Raw genomic sequence first — 23,102 nt, forward strand, 5'->3', positions numbered from 1 at the left:
ATTTGTTTAGCTTACCCCTGGTAATCACTTAAACCGTTTTTCTAGCTTATGGACAAGAGTGTGAGTCAACTTTGAAAGTCATCCAGCATGAGATGTACCATACTGGCAAGACTAACATGCAGCTGAAAACCAACAGCACAGAGTTCATGGGGTATGCTGTACTGCAGCTTTGTGCCTCTTGACCAGCGTTGTGTGCACACAGTGGGTTCAGTTTGGTGTTGAGATGCCCAGGCCAAATTCCTGAGGATCCTTTGAAGCTGTTGGAACACACACTACTGCCAGCAGTGCTTTCCAACAAGAGGAGTAACTACACATGTGCAACACGTTTGTGTCTTGTTTCATGGGACCTCTGAGAATAAGAAAGTGTGTCAGCCCATTCATGAAGAAAAGGATATTATGGTAGCCTCACTCACACTGGCTGTGAATCCGGTTGTGGCTGAGAAAGTGTCAGTATCTAACTTGACTTTATGTGAAATCAGGTCATAAACCTGAGTCAGAACGTTCAGTATACAGAGTATGAACAGGCAGGTCCTGCGTAAATAATTTCTGGAAGTCTGAATTTCTGGAAGTTCTGGACATGTGAGCCCTCGTAGTCCTAATGAAAGCAACTGAAACTCTCAGGATCATGAGCTGTGGCCCTGAATATCTTATGTAGTAAACAGGAGAACCAGCAGCACTTCCATTCACCAAAGCCTTAGAGATGAGCCTGGGAATGATTGTATTCGTAAGCTAAATCATGTAAATGCATGCATTTAAATATTTAGCTTTTCATAAATATGCATGTTTTATCAACTTTTGGTAGAGCTGTAACATTTAATTTTTTTCATTGTTTGCACAAGTCATTTAAGTAGCAGAAGCTTTAACTGTCATTTGATTGTATGTGGCCATCAGCAAGGCTTAAATGGTCAGTATCTCACTTCTCCAGATTTCTTGAAACAAAGCTGAAGTTCAAGACAGTTTCCGAGTGCAGGTAGAGAGGGGAAGGGCTGAAAAGATACATGAGAGGCATTGTTGGCCCTTTTGCTCTGAGGCAAAGGAAAGGACTTGACACAAAGCCAAGCTTTAGAGGTGATAGAAAGGATTTGCTTGGAATCAGAGGCAACGAGGTGGAATTTGTTGATCCTGTCGAGGAGATGGGACTTTTTAGACTAGAAAGGATGACTGTAGAAAAGAATCTCTGCGTGCAAAAGACTGCAGGTAAATCTTTATCAACCCTATTTATTTAACCCGTCTCACCCAACAGATCTAGGAGTTACTGAAAGTTACTTTGCTTGAGTTTATTATGTTCCATCTGTATATGCAGAACAGCTTTAAAAACTTGAAGTCTTTGGCTCACATGCTCCAAGCAAGGCAGACTGGCTTCACCTGGGGAACTGGGCTGATTCTGTTCATGGAAATAAACTATCTCACTGACTTAAAGTCTGCATAAGGGGGCTGGTACTCTGAGGGTGACTGAAGACAGCAGCACTATTTAACACAGAATCAAGAGGAAGCAATTTTTGAGGTATGACGTTTAACATTGAATTAGTGTATGAACTTTAGTACTTGTTTCAATGGAGGAGCATGTTCTGGTTATCACGAGTTTTCCAAAGGAAAGACATTTTGACACCCTATGCCTTAATGCAATTAAGGTGGCAGTTGCTTAACATGTTAGTATTCTTACAAGTTTACAAATGTTATCACCCTTCACTGGATCTTGACTGTGTGTTTACTCTTCCTGTGCATCTTTCTTAACCTAGAAATTGTTGTTTCTTAGCCCGAGTGACAGCTATTATTGGTGGCACATGGAATTTATGCAACAGTGGCTGTTTCTTATTCACAGTGAGGGAACAGATAACCAACATACACTATGAGAGACCGCACACTTCTGTGAGCTTGATGCGATAGTGAGAAGATGGTTTTCGGCCCAGGCAAATGAACCAGTCACTGAGTGAAGAACTGTGGAATGAGCACAGGCTGTTGTGGCTTAATGGAATGACTGTAATAGTTGCAAGTGATAAAAGAACACCAAACACAAAAGAGATTTCTCCAGCGTTTGAGGAATATATGAGTAAAATGGAGTATCTCAACAAGTTAGTAAATCAAAGCTTCTCCTTTCATAGAGCGACCTCAGATACTCCAAAACAGTTCTCAGCTGAGCAACGACATGTTCTTTTCTCACTACTAAAAGAGAGACTTCATATGCAGTTTGAATTTCTTTTGATGCAGAACTATATCATGCTGGGTGAATGGTGTGTAAAAATTTAGTTTTGTTAAAGGCTTTGTGCTCCTGAAGTGATTTTCATTTGATGGTCTCAAACAACAATGAATGGATGTTGATATGCAAGGGATTCCAGTCCCATTTTTGAGATGGAAGATTTGATGTACTGATCAGCAGGTTACCCAACCTGGTCTTCATCTGCTTATGTATGCAGAAATACCTTTGTTGCATTGAAAGCGCAGTGAGCTTTGACTTAAGATCTGCAGAATGTCATAGTGGAATTCAGTGGCCATGGTTACTAATGAAAAGCAGTTTTTCATACTCCTGCACAAGAATTCCCTTAAATTTTAGCATGAATTTCCCTTTTCATGTAGAAAAATACTTGAGCCTTTGAAGAAACTCATAATGGGTTACTTAGAAGCTTTGCGTTTAAGGGAGTTATTTAAAGGTGTTTACCATGGAGTTTATATGAACAAATCCATTGGTTATAGATTCAGTACTTTCATTTGTCTATGACACTTGGCCCTTTTAGATGTAGTTTCTTCTTTCAGGCTTCAGAGAATTTACCAAACTAGTTTGTCCACGTGCCTTTTTCTTCCTAGAAAATATCAACTCTGTTAGTAAGTATAAAGATTACTCAAGTGCTTTGTAGAAGAAGAATAAATGTGAATGCATTTGTGGCAAACCCACTCAGCTAGCAGGTAAAATGACCTTGTATTGTATGTAGGTTAAGGAGTTTTTAAAGAATTCTTCTTTTTAGAAAGAGATTTTTCTCTGGTTTCTCATGAGACGTTTAATATCACACTGCCTTTTTTTTATTTTTGAATTCTCTTCTTGCAATTCAGAGTAGGACAGCACTGTGAGCCTGCATTTCAGGAGGTGTATAAGATACAGTAGTACAGTCGGATGAAAAATAGCTCCATAAAGTGATTAAGTATTAATCTCTAAAGAAAAAAAGTTAAAAGTTCCTGACATGAATTTTGTACTCAGTAACAAGTAATTATTCATTTCTTCAGCTTCAGATGCATAGCTTTTCTTGGCCACCTCTTTTGCTTTGGTTCATGATGCAAAGAATCATTGGGAGGGAAAGGTGACCTGAGGTTTTATTCCTCCTGATCCTGAGCTCATCGTGTTCACAGACTGTTGCTTTGCACTTACACGTATTTCTGACTTACCTTGGTTGTCAGCAGCCCAAGGAAGCAAATCAGCGGTCAGTGCTTTGCACAGCTTAGCAGCATTTAGTCAGGGCCCCTCTTCAGCTTGTTAAACTGAACAGAGTTGTCATCTCCTAGAACAGCAAAGTATCCCCTTTAATGCTGAAGCATTTCTCCTCCAGTGTTTAGGCCCAGATTCCTCAGTGCTCCACGGCGCAGGGGTGCCCTGGAGTCTGGATTTGCCCGTGAGGTGCGTCTGTGCTCCCTCCAGGTGTGTGGGATGAAGCCTGAGTACAGTGCTTTTGCCAGGGGAGTAGCTCAGTGAGCAGTGTGGGCTAGTGCATCCTCTCTGAGACTGAAGAATTCCATAAGCCCGAGCTGTGACTCCTGGAAACACAGCCCAGTCCTGTTGTGTGCCCCAACACAGGGATCTGTGCTGGAGCTGGGCGTGTTGGGAAGCCATGAGCACCACAGTGCCATGCTGACATCAGTCTGGAAGGGTTAACAGATACCAAGCAGTGGTTGTTAAGGTTTCTTAGGAGCTTCTGAGGTGTCGTTTGCTGAGGAGATATTTTTGTCAGTGCTGATAATAACAATAACATGCAGTGAATTACCAGGGCTGTGCACATACTAGGCATAAGAGGACTACCGTTATTTGCATGAAAGTGGTAATATCTTCGTAGCATTTCTTCTGCTGTTTATGAAGCTATGAGTTATTTCTCGACTTCCTGTTCATATTCAGGAGAGAAGTAATTAATTTTTGATAACTCAGATTTTGATAATCTGCCCAGCTGTACTTGAGAATGGGGTTATAAAAGAGCAAGACCACTCTACACTAGGCATTGAACCCTACTGCCCAAGGCCAAAGACACATCCGAATTGCTCTCTTCAGTTGTGGCGTTTTTTTAATCAGCACCTATGGTTTGTGAGAATTTAACTGAGGCTTCTTTCCCCTTTGTAAAGTAAAAGCCACTTCCAGATATTCTAGTGAAAAGCCCTTTTACTCCTTTCCTGTTGTTGTGACATGGTGTACAAAGCATTCTCAAATGCAGTGGCTCTGAGCTGTTCTTAAGCTGTCTAGATCTCATAGTAATAGTTAAGAGGACTTTCCCAGAGAAGAAAATGCATTACAATGGTCATTAAAGGTTTTCTCTGGGTACCTTAGAATGTTTTAGGCACTCTGAAGCCATTAGATAGATATGGGAAATAATGCAGAGATGTTCAGGTGTCTTTTTTAGCATGGTGTTTCATGCTGGTCATTGTTAAGGACATAATATTGTCACTTTTGTAGCAAAGACTATATATGGCCATGTAAATTTACACTATGATCCCCCTGGTGGTATAAAAATAATGATGTAGTCTCAGAATTAATGTGGGAAAGCATTTGTTAAAACTCTTGGGTGCCTTCAACTCGGTATGATTGGTGTAGTTAATACTGAATTATGTGTGGTTCTAATGGATGAGTACATCAAATAAACTAAAATATTGGATAAAGTTGTGATATAAACAATATATTTGTAATTTTCGGTTACTTTATGTCCTGTTGAGCCATCTGAAATATCCGAAAGAATCCATAATTGTCACTCATCTTTACGAAATGCCAAAGTCATATACCACACTGACCTCAGTCTGTGTGCATTAATTCATCAAGAATTTAATTTTATGAGTTTAAGTCAGAACTGCAGTATAAAATCCTTTCAGTGCAATTTAATTATTTTATCAGCATTATATACACATAACAGCATCGTAGACTGGATTCTGTCATGATCTGCACCTAAGACTAAAGATATTGTGTGTTTTTAGATCAAAGAATGCTATTTGCTGCAATCTTGGTTCTTACCGGCTTTTTTTTCCCCAGCTTAAACAAGGGGATATTATGGTTTTAGGAGCAAATATTAGTCTACAGTCTGTGTAGTTTAGCACATCTTTTATTAGCAAGATAAGGCTTTATTCTTTAAGGGGAATGAAAAAGAAAAGAGAAGAACAAAAACAGGGAAATGAAAAACAAAGAAGCCAGTCTCCTGACATTGTTTGGCTCAGCAAGATCAAACCTTGCAGCTCACTACAGTGGTGTCAGTAATGGATCTCTAGACAGAATTGCCTATTGCTTGGTAGTACTACCATTATTGATCAGTTGTTTTTGTCCATGAACTGACAGTGATAACCACAAATTAGATCAAGTTTTTATTAAAGGAATAAAATCAAATTATACTGGACTGTAGACAAATAATAATGAGTTATATGAACACATAATTATTACAATAACATTTTTTGCAGATATTTCTTAAAAAAATAAACCCCTAAACCCTCCTGTTTTTTCCTGATGTTTGTTATGCGGTTCTCTGCCTCCCTCACCTCACGTGGTGAGGCAGGACTTTCAATGGCATTAACAGATTTTTAATGGCATTGTAATGGTTGCCACAAAGAGGTGGAGAGGTGGGGGCAGGAGGGGAGAGCTGAGCTTCTCTTTGAAAGGGAGGTATATGAGGGTGAATACAAGGATGCATAAGTTATTGCAGCCTCAAGGCAGCAGTAATTTATGCACTGACAGTTTGAGTTTCATGCTATGCTATTTTAAAAAAGCCTTACAATGAACTGCCTCAGTTACACAAGTGTCTGTGGTGCTTTTAGAGATATTCCACATCATGGAGACAGTTTGAACACAAACTTTTGGAACACATTCATCACAGTGTGGTACTTGTCCTGTTTCAGTAAGAAAAAAACAGTAATAAAAAGACTTAGTTACTTTCCACATTTTAACATTAATTTGGGTGCCCTAAAGCATTTTTCAGAGTTGTCTCATTGCTTATTTGTCTGGTTTTAGATATGTTGGTGCAAGTGAAAATTGTGTGCATCTGTATTGTGTTATCGTAGTTGTTATTGTAGTCATCCTCTCTGGAACCATTTAGCTACACTTCTCAAAGAAAACAGTAAAATGGATGAAAATGGCATACATTTCATGATGACCAGTTTGGTTTGCATGTTTTCCTTGTGCTACAATTCAGAGAGAAGTCTAAGTGCACACAGCATTCATAACATACAAGACCAAACAATGCTTTTCACATGAACCATGTAATAATATCTCTGCAGTAAAGCACCATTTCATAATAGGGAAGTATTCAGCTTAATTATGTAGCATTAATTTCCATTATTTTAACAATTATTGTGAAACTACACATCTGGAGGCATAAAGAAAAGCAATGATTTCAAAAGTTTGACCTGTATAGAACTACACTGAGTAGTTTTCATTAATAATATACATGAAGCCAAGCACACTAAGCTTTAGACCATTACAATTTAGATTCAATTTATGTGGTCTCTGGATTCACCTTCTTCAAAAACTGGCCACAGTAGGCAATGTAAACACATCACTGTGTGGCTCAGAGTGAACTTCAGATGCCAGCTGCATCCTCATAACACTTTATTGGGTCTCTTATGAAAATTACAGATAAAAAGATAATAGGAGATATGTTGTTATTTGTTCTTAAGTTTGAAGTGCTATTCATTTTGCATAGATATTGTCTTGGTTTATGGGATATTCATGTGCATTTTTCTGCAGATAGTGTTTTTGTGACTTCACTGACCTCCCTCTGACTATAAAGCTGGATTTTATCAAAATGTTTTTAACATTAAAACCTTTACTGCAGGGAATTCACACTGCTACTGGACGTAACCAAGTCAGTTCAGTTGTGTAAAAATCAGCATATGCCTCAGAGCATAGCAAAAGCCATTCATTGCATTTCTTTGAAGTGAAGCCATGCAGATTTGCACAGGTGAAGGTTTGACCTAATATGTTTAAAAATAATTTCTTGACAGGTCCATTTCAAACAACAGAATTGTAACACAGAGATAAAAACTTGTACAAAATCATTATTATGAAAGAAGATGAAAAAAATCTGCCAATTTTTGATATTCAAATGTGTTCTTTCTTCTAAATCCCAGGCAGGTAATCTTTAGGACTTCACATGAATAATGGATGCTGTTTAAAATGTTTGCTTAAGAACAATGACTTCATTGTATCAATAATGAGAAGTTTTGCTGTGGACCACTTTGTAATATTTTGATTGTCTTGTTTTATACCACCCTTGAGGTCAAATGGTAGAACTTCTCTTAATTACTCTATTTAACCTGCAGTCATTACTGAAGGTGGGGAGTGAATACATTTTTGCTCTCTGTTTCTGCAGCATCTGTCACAATGGGGATTCTTGGGAACTACTTTAAACAAATAATTGCTGATTATTACACTAGAATGAAGGGAAATGGAGAGGCTTCAGTGGACGTTTTACTAGAAAATCGAGAATTAGCTTCAGTTTTATTGCTTGAGGTGTATTTATATGAGTTACAGTATGAAGAGTAGCTGCCTCAATTGTCACACAGAGACCACAGTCTAGAAGCAATAAAAGCAGAAATTGCTGTATCACAAGGGAAACTAGTTTTCTGTAAACTAATAAAAATGATGTTCTAATGATTTCTCTGTGATCCTTCAGGGATTTTCAGGGACATATTTGTTAAAGAAAAGCTGAAAGCTGTTGCATTTCCCTGGTTTTAGTCTTTTTTAATGACTCTCCTTTACTGAATATTCCTTAGTGCAGTGTCTTCTTCTCAAGTTACTATTCACAGTCTTTTCTCATTTCCTTTACAGGGCTTTTTTTCTTTATCCTGTGATAGCATAGCACTAGGTTCTTCAACATAAGTGACAAATGTATATTTTCTTTCCTGACTGACAGAATTAAAGCCTAGAAAGAATAACTTAAAGTCAAGTGGAACCTGAGAAGGAGTGGGAAATGTTGGGTGAAACAGAAATTACAACATTCATTTTGGATGAAGTTGAGAAATGTTAGTTTATCTATAAGAAATCTGGTCTATGTTATTTCAAGACTAACTTGTAGTCTAATCTTTGTTCAGTTTTGAAAAGAAAAATCATTTACTTTGATTTTGAAAAATTATTTCCTTCATTTTTTTCAGCCTGAGTTATAAATTCAGCCTGGCCTCATAGTTGTGGTCCTCTCCTAACTGTCTGTTCTGCAGTGAATGCAATGTTAATTGAAAAAAAATCACCAACTCTGTTACTGAATTAAAAGAGCTGTAATTGCTAACTGGACACTTCCATAAACAGTAAATGAAGTTATACACCCAATATGACTCAGGCAGGGCATCAAAAACATTTCTGCTTTATTTGAGACCACACTGACCAGAGTTTACAGAAGAAAACCAGCCAACAATAAACATGCTGCTTTTTTGCCAGAAAGAAATATATCAGGACATTATTTTAGTAATCTCCACATATCAGTTTTTGTTAAAATTGCTCAGGTGCAGAGCAAACTTTTCCATGTTTGTTTTATTTTCTGTTCATTGTGGTCTTGTCCCCATGACATTTTCGAACTGCTGTGTAATGCTGATAATGCATTATCTCTGAAGACTTCTTAAACATTGTTCACTTAAGCAACAAGTTAGCAAAGTGGGTAATAACATATTATTTTATTGATGTAAATGAGAGATGCTTTCCCTTTGCCCCAAGTGTTTGTATTTTTGTTGGGAATGATTATCAGAAACATGCTAGAATCATGTCTGTTTGTAAGGAGCTACTCAAGAGCTAATGCTGCTGAGAGAAGTTTCTGCCCAGACACAAGAACCATCAGACAATAAGCAGTCAGGTTTCCTTGCTGTCATGTTTCTTGCCTGGTACTTTCCAGACAGGCAACCTAATCTCTGTTATTTTTGTCTTGCCTCATACAGAAGATGAATAGTACTTGTGGCACCACAGGAGTCAAGTGAAGCTGTGGTACACACTTGCATCTCTGGTGGTGATAGTATTTTTGCAGATGGAACAGATGAACCTAAACAAAATCTAATGTTAAGACTGTCTTATCTCTTAGCCCTGGTGGCATCTATCGTTCTCACACTGGCCCTTACAAATACCATGATAAAAATCCTGTTAAAACTGAGAGCTTTTCCTTTATCCTATTCAGTTTTCAAAGCAAAAATCCTAAGCAACAGGCCAGAGACTCCAAAATCCATTAAGCTATATAACAAAAAAATTACCCTGTCAGGAAAGTAAGCTTTTATTGTATTCCTTGTGGAGAAAGGAGAAGTTGGTGTCTCTACCATCAGCTGTGGCCCTGATCATAAAGGACCATTGCCTACTATTGTATTCTAGCAGCCAGCTCTGCCAGTGTAATAAAAGCAGACCCCTTCCATACCTCTGGTCTTTTTAGATAAGTCAAACTGCAAAGTATCCCAGCTTTTTTCTTCTGCAGTTAATAGAAATATGTAGTGTAAAAGGCAGGCCTCTGTACATTGTTTTCTAATGGTGCCTGGAAGAGACTTTATGCATGAACTGGGCTTGTTTCACTAATTGGATTGTTGCATTCAGCTGCTCTGAGTTGCTTTGACAATACCCAGTGGAGCCTCTGCATTTTGTGAGCAAGGGTACGATCATGGGGCAGCAGTTTCACCGCAACTGCAGCTGTGTTAAAACCATCACATTTGCTGACCATTCAATAAAGGTCATTCTGTTTGTGACAGAACAAGCCAGCCAGAAAAGAATTACATGGCTTCAGGCCAAAAAAAAAAAAAAAAAAAAGGATAAGGGCACCATAGAAATATTTTATCTTTAAAGATGTCTCCCTTTTTCTTTGCTTTTTTTTTTTTCCCCCATGGGATTCTTTCCAAAGAAATTAAGTGTATTATTCATGTGACTTTTGGGAGAAAGAATATTTGAAATAGCCTTTTAGCAGTATATCACTGAGATCAATATGTGTATGTCAGATACAGGTGTTGCAGTTTTATTAACTATGTAGTGCAGAGGGATGTGATCTGATCCAGCCAGGTGGGGAAAAGCACTGGAGTGCTAAAGCTGGATCCAGTGTGTGCTTGAAGATCACGCTCAATGTTGTTCTGAGGAACTGTGTGAAGGATACAAGAACTGAAGCTTCGGTAGGGAGTGGAACTTTTCTCACATTGTCAATGATTAATGTTTATTTAAGAGGAAAATCAAGCAAAAAAATAGGAATGATAGCAAGGAGGTGCTTTCCTGTGCCACTGCAGATGTTCAGCTCCACTCAGAATTCCTAGAGAAGTCCATGGGAGGTATGTCTAGTGTATTAGACTTTTCTGTACTGCTTGAATCTCATGTCAATTGGCCATGAATTGATCTCTGTGACTTCCTAGAATATTATAATTTGGCTTCAAATTTACACTTTCTCCCAGCTCTGGACAGTATAAAATCAGCTCTTTTAGAAGACTTAAGTTACTCCTGATATTCTATGAGAGCTGCATATTCATTTCTTGTCAACAGGCATGAGTTTCCACTTTGGTAAGTGCTACTGGTAAGAATTAGATTCCTGGTGGTTGAAGACATCCATCATAAGGAAGCTAAGAAAGATAAGTTGAAGTATGTGAAGTTGGCAAATAGAGCTGAAGAGACATGGTCTTCAATTTTTTATGCGTAACAAAGTAAAATATTGTTTTGCTCTGTCTTTAATAATTTGCTGCCGTTGGCCAGGAGAAGTTAATTTTTAGCTTCAAGAGACGAGCCATGTAATTGTGTTCAACCAGAAGTAATAAGCCACCTGCACAGTGCAAAACCTGTGGTGCCTGCAGTGCAAAATCACAAAATCATCCTGCAGATGTGTGTTTAACCTTAGTGTGAGCAGTTTGATATAGCTCTGAATGCTGTTCCCTCCACAGTGAATGGCAAAACTGCCTGGAACTCAGTGTGTTGGAAAAGCATTTAGTGATTAGGATTAGGTGAATTACTTTGTGATTACTTTGTTTCAAAGGAAGCATTTGCAGGGCTAGACTGTAAACAAGATGATTTACAGCTATTGATATGCTTTGTGGCTGTGGCCTGATATCAGAGTTGAAGAATTATGTGAAGAATATTGCAAATTGTTGTTTTTTAAATTCTGAATGGCATGGGGTCCTTCCTGTCACTCAGATTTAAATGCTGAGATCTGAACTTTGTCTTTTTGTAAACTCTTTTTGGAATAGCACACACTAATCTCTTTGGGAATATGGGGCGAATAATTGCAAGTGATCTCTGAACTCCCACAAGAATTCCACATGACTTTAGCTGAAGCAGATTTAGGCTAATGCTGATTGCCAGTGTTTTAAAACTCTTGGCAGGGAATGGGAAAGAGCTGATCTAGAATATACACAGTTAATTTAGTTCTCTTCCTGCTTCACTCCCAAGGTGTTATGGTTCCAGGATGGAAGAGGGAGAATAAAATATTACTATATGTGGAAAATGAGGTGGGAGTGTTATGTGGAAGGCTGAGGAATTGGAAAGTTGTTTCTTTTCTGCTGTTCGAGATAGATAATGGAATAAATCCACTCCTCTCCAGAGTCTTGAGAACAGAGGACATTTGGGAGTGTGCTTGGGATAGATAGACTGAACGTCTAAAGTGTTTTATTCTGGAGTACCTGAACCACTAAGGTAACATAATCAGTGGAGGTGTAGATGTGCTTCACTGCATGGCAGTAGGACCATGGTCTCAGCCCTGTGTCTTTCAGCATGCTTTTATTTTTAATCCTCCCTCAGTTCCATATCATCCAAAGTGACAGAGGTGAATCACAATGGGGGAAGTAAATTGAGCAGAAGCCATGAAGTGTAGCAGAGGAGGACAACAGTGCTATTTCTGAAAAATAGGAATGAAGACAGCAAGACTTCCATTACAGGAGAGACAGAAGGGCTATCCAGTGAATGAGGGCAGAGATGCACAGTGTAGACCTTGTAAAACAGGAACAAAACTTTTGCTGCACTGAAAAGAATAAAAAGAAAGAGAATCAGTAAAGTGATGGCACATGCTCCAAACACTGAGCAAAAATATCTGGCATTGAAAGCTGAGACCTTTCTGGGAGCTGTTAAACACAGCAGTACAGCTGGAATGTGATTCTAGAGCTCTTGATATGCTATGGTGTATAGCACAGTCGTAAGGATCCAGTGTTTAAAGAATATGCTTTATAAGTGTTTGCTTTTTTTTGCAGAAACAACAGTAGAACTTTTTGCTGTAAAAAAAAAGATGTTGGCTCGATATTTCACTGCAGAGGAGAGTTAGTTTAGTTTTGAGTACAGCCAGAGGGGACCAGCTCCCTGGAGTGAGCACAGGCATTACATTTTGAGCCTAGAACATCTGTACATCAATAATTAGTAAGGTTAGATGGAAATTTTTTATTGAAGTCAACTCCGGTTGCTTGCAGGCGTGACCGACCTGGTTTTCCCTTGTATTTCATACCTGCATGGAGATAATTACAGTGGCAGAAAGTGTTAAAATTTTACTTAGTTTACTTGGGGGGAAAATATAAGAGTCGACAAGAAGTGTCACCCTACTGCAGGAGGGCAGTGATGGAACGAGAGCCTTCTGTTTGAAAGTGTTGATTTGCACAGAACACTTACAACCTTTCCACTCTTCAAACCAGAGACCTCCCCTGTTCTGTGAAATCTTTCTTTGCCTGAATGACTACAGGAATGTTAAACTGGGAGATCAGAACTATCAGTGCTTGGGCTTCTAGCTGTGTGTGCCATTCACTGTGTATTTTCTACTTCAGATTAGATAATACTAAAGTTTTTGCATATTTTACCATTGTAGTTTGCTAACCATGCAATCAGATTTGTGGGACTTTGGAGTCATGGAAGAGTAGTCATGCATCAGTATAATATCAAAGCAAATGGAATAAAAGAGTTCTTTTGTTTCACTGAATATTGGACTGAATATTCAAATAACATATAAGCATTGTAAATAATAATAAACACTTGGCAGCATAATTGCGTGCAAAACCCAACATAATTGGAGTACTGAGCCTGACTGGTCCCAAGGATGTGTTTGTTATAGTTTCCTAATTTTACAAAACAACTCAGAGAAAACATTAAGAACAGTTTAGTTTAAAACTGTGAAAACAGGGAGTATGCAGTTTACATGCAACCCCTTTCTTGTCATAGGTACTCTACCACACTGCAGCCATGGAGGGGAATTTTCCATCTCCTTTCACTTCTTCAAGCTACTAACTGATAGTCTGTCTTGGATATATGTACATCCCATTTAGTTGGACAGTCCTTATCTGTGCACCTGTTGAACGTGTTGCAGTGAAATAACTAATTAGCAGCATATTCTGTAGAGAATTCTGTGCCACTTTTTAAGCAGGCCACAGAGTACATATTCTGAGATGCAGATATCCTATTTTTGTAAGTGATTTCCAAAGGGACACAGGACAGGTATTTAGGGTTTCAACACACACGGAGTCACATTGTGAAAAGCACGTCAGTGGGATCTGTGTCTGGCTGCCACTGAAAGCAGTGGAGTGCAGGTATCTCACCCACTGAGGTTCTTCAGCATCTGCATCTTAATTGCCTCTGAAAACCTGGTTCCATCCTTCTACCCAAGCCATTTTTGAAGATGAAAAGCAGATACCTGTGAAAATTTTACCTATGCTGTACTGTGAAGTGAACCCATTTCTGAGAGGATCACAGGCAAAAGTATTAGTTGTTTCAAATGCTCTGGTTATTACCATTTCTAGAGCATTTAACAGCATCTTTACCATTTGCCACATGCACATGCAAGACCAAGATTTTTTTCTTTTTTTATTGATAATATAACACTAAGAAACACAGTTTCACATGTTCAGTGATTTTGCTGTATAGTCATGGATAGATATGGGTCTGTAGTTCAGCAGCAGTTAATAAAGATCTAGTGACCATTAGTTCTTGAAGGATACCATTGATACCATTCCATGTTCATGGTGATCCAGCAGTGTACACTTTCATTATGCTAACTTTTGGACAAATTTTGAGGGCATATGCCTGTCTGTTGGCAGGTTCTTTATATGCAGGGCCAGGTATTAGCAAAAAAAAGGCAGAAATAGCTGAGTGACTAAAAAGAAACACATATGCAGGCTGTGAATATGGATCCATAAATTATCATTTATATTATCATAAAAACTCATTTAAATTTCAGAATATTTTTAAGCTTGGTACTCACCCTTTGATTGCTATATTTTTTTTAGTGTTCAGAATAAATAAAAGGAAATTAACTTACGGGTTGAGACATGAGACACATTCCAACTGCAAGGGCAATTAAAATGCTGGATACCAAAGGGTGAGATGTTGATGAAGAGAGACTTTGAAAGGCTGATAGCATCTGTTAATGAAAATTCTCAGAGGCATAAGATTTGTTTGCTCAGGTAGTTTGAAAACAGAAAGTGTAGATAAAGGTTAGGAAGAGGAATAAATATTTTTCTAACTTGATTGACTGAAGGTCAGATAGAATAATTTTACTATGTTTGAGGACAATTCAACTAGCATAATTTTTTTTCCAAGACATTTATCTGAGGTGAATCCAGGGGGGGTTTTGTGATGAATATGTATTTCAATTCATAGTCTGATTACCATAATCTCCTGTGATTGTTTCTTCAAAGGAATAATATTTATCATTTTTTAGACTCAGCAGTTCCAAACATGTGTTTAAGAGAAAGCAGACAGCAATACTCTTGCACACTCGTGCTAAAACACCTATACATGTCGTGGTAGAGAGTTAACTTGTGTTATCAATATTTTTAAGTTTGCAGCATATATTGAAATTGTGTTTTTCACTCTTTGGGTATGTGAGCCCAAGTTTTAGCTATATTCGAAATCCTTTGCTGTTGGTAAGTGAATGTTTCCTTTTTCCGGAACATCTCTTGCCTATAACATAATAAATGCAGTAATGCTTTCTTTTGCCTTAAAAGATTATTTAAGCTTAAAAATAATTCATTTTTATTTCCTTTCTCAGATGATAATTCCACGCAATACTTTCCTTCTTACCTCTATTTGTAATCGTATCACGATTATGCAACTTTACCTGGAATAATAAATACTCTTTCCATCAGTATCCCAGCTCACTGGGGCTGGTAGCTATTTAACTTACTCTAGCAAATAAGATAAGAGGGAAATGTATTCTGAGATACCATATGGATGGTTTTACTATATACTTTCAGTGTCTGATGTGTTTGTAGGCAGTACAGGAATCTCTGAAAGTGTACATTTAACTGTGTTACAGGTTGAAATAAATATAAATCTAGATATGGATCAGGACAACCTGAACTTGAAAATTGGCTCTATTACTAATACTCTCTGTGGGATAGACCAAATAGTCTTTTTCTGTGTCAAATTTCTAATTTGCCTATTTAATGTGGTAATATTGACAACGAATCTGTTCATTTCCAGTGCTTTGAGTGTCATTTAAAATTGTTGTTAGCATTATTCATGGTTTTGTAAGAATTTTCTGAAAGCTGAATGACGCAAGAACATCTGGTGTGAAGTGCAGTGCTTTGTGCTAAGTGTAGACCACTCCATGGGAGAGACAGGCCCACGCAGGATGTGCTTCTGAAAGAGTGAAGCTGGGCTGAAGTGTGTTGTTAAGGTGGAGGCACGTCAGAAGTTTTGTAGATTCATTGGAGAGAGGAAGGAAATCCATACAGCCACGTCAATGCCAGTGTCAGCATTACACACTGGAGCAGACCTTTTGTTTCTGAAATAAAAGACTGTGTTCATTGCATCACCTCACTCAGCCCAGCCAGAGCCAAACCTTGAGAAAGGGAGTTCAGTGGCTTGGCTCATAGTTGAGCAGCAGCACACTGTGCCATTATTTATCAGGTGGCTCTTCATTTTCTGGTTTTCTCCAAGTCATACAATAGGCCAAATACTTCTCAAAATCAGTATTTTTGCCAAAAAATGAGTTAAATTCTCCCCATCCTGCAACATCTACATATGCTCTGATTTTGAGTTTTGTAAGCTTTCCCTTTGAGAACTGGCTTCACGTGGAATGTGCTACAGTTGTTTTGCAGACAAGTTAGGTTTTCCTTTCCCGAATGATAAATGTTAACTCTGTGATTCCTAATTAGAATCTTTTTTTCTGAGATAAATATGTAAACACAATTAGGTATGTATTTTTAACATGAAGTAATTAGCCTCATCAGTTGAGTGCTAGTCAATACATTGAGATTTTTGTTCGCTTTTAGTTTTTCAGTTGCAGGTAAAGGTTGTGAGTGATACCTACATAGGGATGCCTTACACAACTTCATTCTTTTATGCATTTTCTTCCACTGATTTCCATGCATGTTGCAAACACAGAAAAATTACACATCATCTCTGTCTCTCCTGACTAGAAAGAGGATATAAGAGGCTGTCATCCAAATATGCTTGAAGTTAAGGACATATGAAGGCCAGAGCATCTCGCTTAGGCCTCATTATGGTCAACTTTGTGGTGTCTGACATCAAGAGGATTATGGCAGAGATATTTTCTGTCCATGGTGACTAGATCTGGTTTCTTCAGTAACCAGTGCACAGGACTGCACTGGTTTCCTATTTGTGTGAGGGAAATGATTGGAAGTATCTGTTTGTCTTGGTTTTTTCCTTTTTTACTGAAGAAAATTCTGTTCTGATTATATCATTCAAATGCTTTTCAGATGAAGGCTGGTCTGTCACAAGCAGCAAGGCTTCTCTGGCTTGCTCCATGCAAGAGGCAGTAAGTGAGGCTTCAAAACACTGTGGTCATGGGCTAGAAGTGCCCAAAGGTGAATAGAAGGGAAAGAAGGCTTCATGTAGGCAAGGCTGTGGTACTGTACTAAGATTATGGTGTTAGTTTCCTGATGCCAGTAGGATGCAGGATACTCAGCAAATGTTGGTTTTGCTGATGTTGCTTGGAACATCTTTGCTGGAGAATTCAGGGCACTCAGGGAAATTGGTGCTGACCAGGAGTATCACTTGAACTGAACTTTTAGATTTGTATCTCACTGTATGTGTAAGAATTCTGTGTTTACTGCATAGTTTTAGGTTTTGGGCTCTGCTAGGCAGACAAAGCCCTAGACTCAGTGTAGAGCTTTGCAGATGAAATTTCTCTGTACTTAAGCAGATTGGTTTTGGTTTTTTTTTTAATTCAGATCTTCTAAAGCTTGGAATTTAATTATTTGTAATGCTAATGTAGATTTACAATTTTGACATTCACATATAAAAAGTTTTCCCTTTGGGTGAGCTCTCCACTACTCCTCGGCCCGTGTCTCCCAGATCTTGGCATCGGCTGGTGACAGAGTGCCCTCACTGCTGCTTCTGTCAGCTTTCTGGTAGCATCAGTATCAAGAGTTCTTAGTAATACATACTGAGGATACCCTGCAGCCCGTGCCCACTGAACAACACAATGCTCTTCATCTTCTGTCACTTCTCAAATACATTATTCCTTTCTCTGATTTTCTGTGCTAGTTCTGCCTTCACTACATGGTTGTTTACCTGTTATATTTTCCTCAAGCAGAATGTACTCTGGTTTTGAAGTGGTTCCATCACATCTGTTCTGTTACCAGTCTGCATCCAGAAGCTGTAATCACTCAATTATTATTCAGTCGGAAATTATTTAAATAAAGATTTGCATAGGAAAGCTAAAACTAGAGCACAGCTCTTTTGATAAACTTGGGATCATATTGTTTTATTGAGGTATCCCTATCTGTCCTACCCCAGGAGACTTGCTCACATCATTGTGAAAGTCATATGAATAAGTCCCCTTACGGAAGTGACAGCATTGCTTACGGCATCTTTATTTTTGTCCTTGGTTATTGTACTCTTTGATCCCTTACTACATTGCTCTCATTTTACACTGGCACAGCTTCATTCAAAAACACTGGAGTTGCACTGACCTAAAACTTGAATAAAATGAGGGGTGAATTAAATGCAAGGTTGTTATGAAAGAAGAGATCAAGGTGAAATGGATTCAGAAAGAGCCACTTGGGGTGGAGGGAGTGGGGGAAGAAAAGGTATTTTACTTGAATTCAGCAGCTCTGAATTCCTGCAGGTTTAAGCTGTATCCCATCCTAAGCAAATACAAACCAGATGGTTCCTGTAAATTCTCCTTTAGAGCCAGGCAAGTTCACATTCACTCAACCAAGCTGACATATCTATTTGTGTATATTTCTCTGTTTATGGATGACAGGTTGCAATACTGTAATGTATGTGCAGGGGAAACTAGAGGTTTACAGAAGAGAAAAAGCAGAAGGAAAAAAAATAGTGTTAGAGTGTGTTTGCTACTTGGTGTAGAAATGTGTTTGCTACTTGTCTGCTACCAGAGTAGTGGAGTGTAAAGATTTATGTGTTGGTTACCAGCTAGAAGTGATCAGGTCAAAACCAGATGGAATACACTTATTCTGCTTTTATTTAATAATTTGAACTTCTGTGTGTTAGACTGAAAGAGCACTCCAGGGTACTTGAGATTTGCTGCATCGCTTCCTGGTGACTCAGTCAGTAGCTTGTTCCTTGTTTCTTCCACTACTATGGAGTTGTTAAGCAGACATAGGTTATGGGAAGCATGTTTGCCTCATGGACACATTTGGATTTTGAATGATGGAGAGGGTTTGGGGTTGGCTGCTTGTTTTTTTACTCACGCCTAATATGTTGATCTGTTTGCTTTCAAATTAGTGCCAGGCTCAATGCCAAACACACAGAATATCCAAGTATATCTCAACTTACAGACCTCTAGTACACTGGAAATGTAAGGTGGTGTCATAGAATTTGTATTTGTCTTGGGGAATCACTTGCCTGGATGGCCTCCTTTTTTGGTGAGTTCATTGTGCCCTTGTCAAACACAGCTCCACACTTAAATCCCTGAAGTTCACTCGTGGGCCAGAAGCATAGATCTTTGTATCATGTCCCAGATACATAGTTCAAAACACAAGTATTCAGATCAGAGCTGATGTTCATTCAGTTGGCGCAAACATGCTGCATGTCAGGAAAATACACCCCTCATAGATCTTTGGTACTCAGCAAGGCAAAAGGAAGAGGGACTGCAAGCTCTTTCATTTCTGTGGGAGGCAAGGACATTCAGGAAAAGATTGATTTACATAAGTGGTAATTTCTTCTCAGTAAGTACTTTGGTGCCAACTGCGAGGGCTCATGTGACACTACAGATGTTCCAGTGTGGTCGCTTAGTCATGTCCCATTAATGACTGCTGTTATTTAAACAACAGTAGGTTCAGTGATGTAGTACATAGAATTTCATATGGCTGAGCAAATTGCTGAGGTGAATTTTGCCTACGTGGACGTGGGAGAAGTTTCGTGAGCTTTCAGAGATGCAAAAGAGTGAAATGTTCTCTTCACCTGTGTTAGCAGGGTCAGCTGAGAGATGCTTGCATCAAAAGAACGACTGGAAAAACTGAGATACAGGCTTTGCTTCCCTGGCAGAATTAGGAAGATACTGGGTGAATATATGTCTTAGCCCAGCTGCAGGGAGGACTGCTTAGAATGTAATTCCGTCTGGGTTGTTTAAAGTACAGAGATGGCATTGCAACAAATAATATTCTCTCTGCTTTGAGGGAAATTTATGTGAAATATTTTCCTTCTTTGCAAGCTTCATTCAGCAAAATTCAAAATATTTGCTTCAGCTTGCTGAGAGGCAAGCTGGGCACTTGTTTTGTTCTAGTTTTATTACTATATCTACCTTCAGCCCAATCATTTTGAAGGCTGTTTAGGTGAGGGTTAGCGCTTTTAAATCATCAATATTTTAAGAATGAGACAGACAATGATACATTTGAATATTAAGGCCAGGATCCCCTAAGCTTTTAGTGCAGATCAGATTGACTTGTGAGATTGCATTCAAAGATCACAGGAGCAACTCCTCCCCAGTACGTGGATAAAAGGGACCAAAACATAATATGGGTCTGTTACATGACCTGGCAGGTATGGACACAACCACTGTGTGACCAGACTGTTTTTAAATCTTTAACACCAGCTTGCTAATAACATTATTAGTGCAATGAAGGGATGTGGTGCCATCAAGTGAGCCAGCCTCAGAAGCAGTGCATTCACAAAACTGCATGCCTTTCATCCTACTGCTTTTTCATACATCCAAGGTATGACTAAAAAAAAAGAGGTTGAAAGACCAGATTGGAATCTAAATCATTTTTTTCTGTTGTCTGTATTGGTGTTAATGACTACAGGATGAGCAACTCTGAATTTTAGTGATGGTATTATGAACTGGTTTTGAGGTGATCTCATTGCTGTCATCTTCTAGAAGCATGACAATTTTTCTTGTCTTAACTAATATTTTTTGGCTTTATTGATTGAAGTAGTATAAACTGGCAACAGTATCAATGAAAGCCTTTCCTGCATGACTTCTTCACAGACCTGTGATGAATTATCGATTCTTAGTCTTTCAGAGTAGGTCTGATGCACACCAAAGAAGAACTACAGACTGGAGATAGTGGCCATGGCTGGCTGGTCTCCTTTAGGGGGAATGAGGTGAGAGGTACCTGCAAGAGTTCCACACCTCCAGAGGAGAGCATCTCTTGTAAAGCGTTCACTGGGTGTGTGCACTGAGGGCAGGGTGTGGAAAAGTGCAGTGTACAGGCCTGGTCACCAACATGTGCAGAACAGGGAAAATAATTTCCCCGTTCATTACCCAGGCAGTGCTCCTGAACTGGCACAGCTTGCATTGTTATGCTAAGGAGAAAGGAAAGTTCACATTTGAAGATAAAATGGTCCTTTTATTTAAACAATCACACCGCTTATGTAACAGCTCTTTTAATGGTAAAGTACAGCTGGAGCCTGGAACATGTTGTTTACAGAAATGACACGTAATGGGTAACGATGTAAAGTGCAGTAAATGGCACTGAAGGCAGTAGGCATGGAGAGAGACCGGAGGCTGGGAACAGCGAGGATGTGAGTGCTGCCTTCCTGAAAGCAGGAGGTTGGAACCAGGCTTTTGTAAAGCAAGGGGAATGGGCTCTGTAAAGGTCATCAGAGGACTGGCCTAACGAGCTGCCACAGGAAAGGCAAATGGTTCTTCTCAAAGCAAGGATGGGAGAGGGAGAGGGCCTGAGAGACAGGAGCTGGCACAGCACAGTGACCACAGGGAGAATTTCAAGAACTGGCAAGGGTAGAGGGGACTGTGACTGTAAAGACTTGATGTGACAAGAAAGAGGAGGTGGAGAACACAGAAATTATGAGGCTCTGAAACTTTTCACACTAAGTTTACTATAACTGTATTTTCATGTATAGGAGAAAGGCTGCTGAGTAACATCGCTCTTCTTTCTCTTGAGATGGTAACCACTGACTAATACACACACATACAAAAATACACACACACTCACACCCACATAAACATGTAATTGCACAAAATTAGGAAAATTGCCTAACTTTCTTCTGAGATATTCAAGGTTTAACAAAGCAAGTTCTGACTCAGTGTTATCTGAAACAGGGAGCGTGGCAGTCAACCGATAGCACCTGCACTCCGGCATGTTCATTTTCCTTCTTTCCTTGAGACAGTTCATGACTTTTGTATGTGTCATAGCAAAAAATAGAGCTAAAGTGTCATTCTTTAATAATATGTTGAACCAGTTTGTTCAATTTGGAGTAAAAAAAATTGGACTTACGAACTGTTTGTTGTTTACAGCAAGCTCAAGGTTCATGCTTAGACATTATATGAATGATGAAACAAAGTCGTAAATATTTATTACTTGGTGGAATCATGTTTTTTTTAAAAGCATATCGTTGTACACAAAGCATTTGTAAATCCCCATTAGTGGTTTTTATGTTCCCACATAAAAATTCCTCTTTTGCAGCCAACAAAGTATCTTAGGCTTAGATCTTCCTCCTACATGTAGTGGAATCACAATGCTGTCACAGACATCACAACCAGTTTTGTAAAATATGATGTTAAGGAAGACTGAGTTCATTGTACTATACATATGTAAATGCCTCTCTTTCAATAGTCTCAAAGGAAAGAAGATACCAGAAAGAATTCTAAACGAGCGTACATATTAATTGTCACCACCTTTCATGGGATAGTAAAGTGCATTCATACAAAGGAAAGCATTAAGAATCAAGGAGCCTGCATGGAGAAAGCGAGGGCATTTGAGTGAGACTTAAGGAAGTCACAAGGTGAATTATAATAATCTAATTGCAATCCAGAAAATCACTCTTTCCTTCTTTGTGTCTGTAATGAGGTAATGATGCAGCTCCTCTGGCTTCAAACAGCCACTACAGGTTTACAGCAGGCTACGGAAGACCAGGCAGCGCAAGTTCTTTGTTATTGCCGTACCCCAACAAGGGTGTCTGAGTTCAGAATAGCTCTTGGTGTAATTTGCAGCAGTGAATGCGTTGCTCCTCTGTAGCTCAAACTCCTTTCAGTTTCAGAAGTGTAGGGAACTGGTTATCACAGAGCACAGCTAATGAGTTGTTGATCCTCTGTGTTTATGTGCCTGCATGTAAGCTTTTCAAATCTAGCTGTGGGTAAGAAATCCACAGTATGACTAAATAACTGGACTGAAAGTTTTGGAAATAAATTATCTGGACAGAAACAGCTACATGGATGTGCTTCTGAACAATAAAACTCCACTGAAAACCACTGTGTGCTTGAAGTAGGTGACGTCTCTCTTTGACTGGCGTCTGCTCAGAGTTGAAATGATTAGAACTATGCACAAAATTAAATTTCCTGAATCAAAACAGCTAATGCACCAAATTCCCATCTACATACTATAATAAAGGGTTGCATATCAATGTCTGATAACTCCTACATAGCATGACTTGAAGGAGATTCCATTCCCATTTCCACTGCTGTTCACTTAGGGACTTAGTTCTGCCTGTTGCCAAGGCACGGCTGTTCACATGAAATGAAATGCTGCTTGCCTGTATAATTTCCCACTGTGCAGTCTTTGGTCATCCTGTGCTGTTTCTCTCTTCTTGAGGATGCTAAATGAGTTGATATTACCTTAATGAAAGTATTGAAAGGGTGGTT

General features: G+C 38.9%; 1 protein-coding gene across 9 annotated transcripts in view; it reads left to right on the plus strand.

The window, feature by feature from the left end:
- GRIA3 (glutamate ionotropic receptor AMPA type subunit 3) overlaps nucleotides 1-23,102 on the plus strand; it is a 602,976-nt gene that overhangs the window by 496,416 nt on the left and 83,458 nt on the right. The window contains exon 1 of one of the 9 annotated variants that reach the window (XM_032702138.1): nucleotides 22,119-22,246. The exons of the other annotated variants lie outside the window; for them this stretch is intronic. The gene's annotated coding sequence lies outside the window, so the exon portion shown is untranslated. Of the gene's footprint in view, nucleotides 1-22,118; nucleotides 22,247-23,102 lie in introns of those variants that run through there. 9 annotated transcript variants of the gene reach the window in all.

Source organism: Chiroxiphia lanceolata, chromosome 14 (genome assembly GCF_009829145.1).
Source record: "Chiroxiphia lanceolata isolate bChiLan1 chromosome 14, bChiLan1.pri, whole genome shotgun sequence".
NCBI lineage: Eukaryota > Metazoa > Chordata > Aves > Passeriformes > Pipridae > Chiroxiphia > Chiroxiphia lanceolata.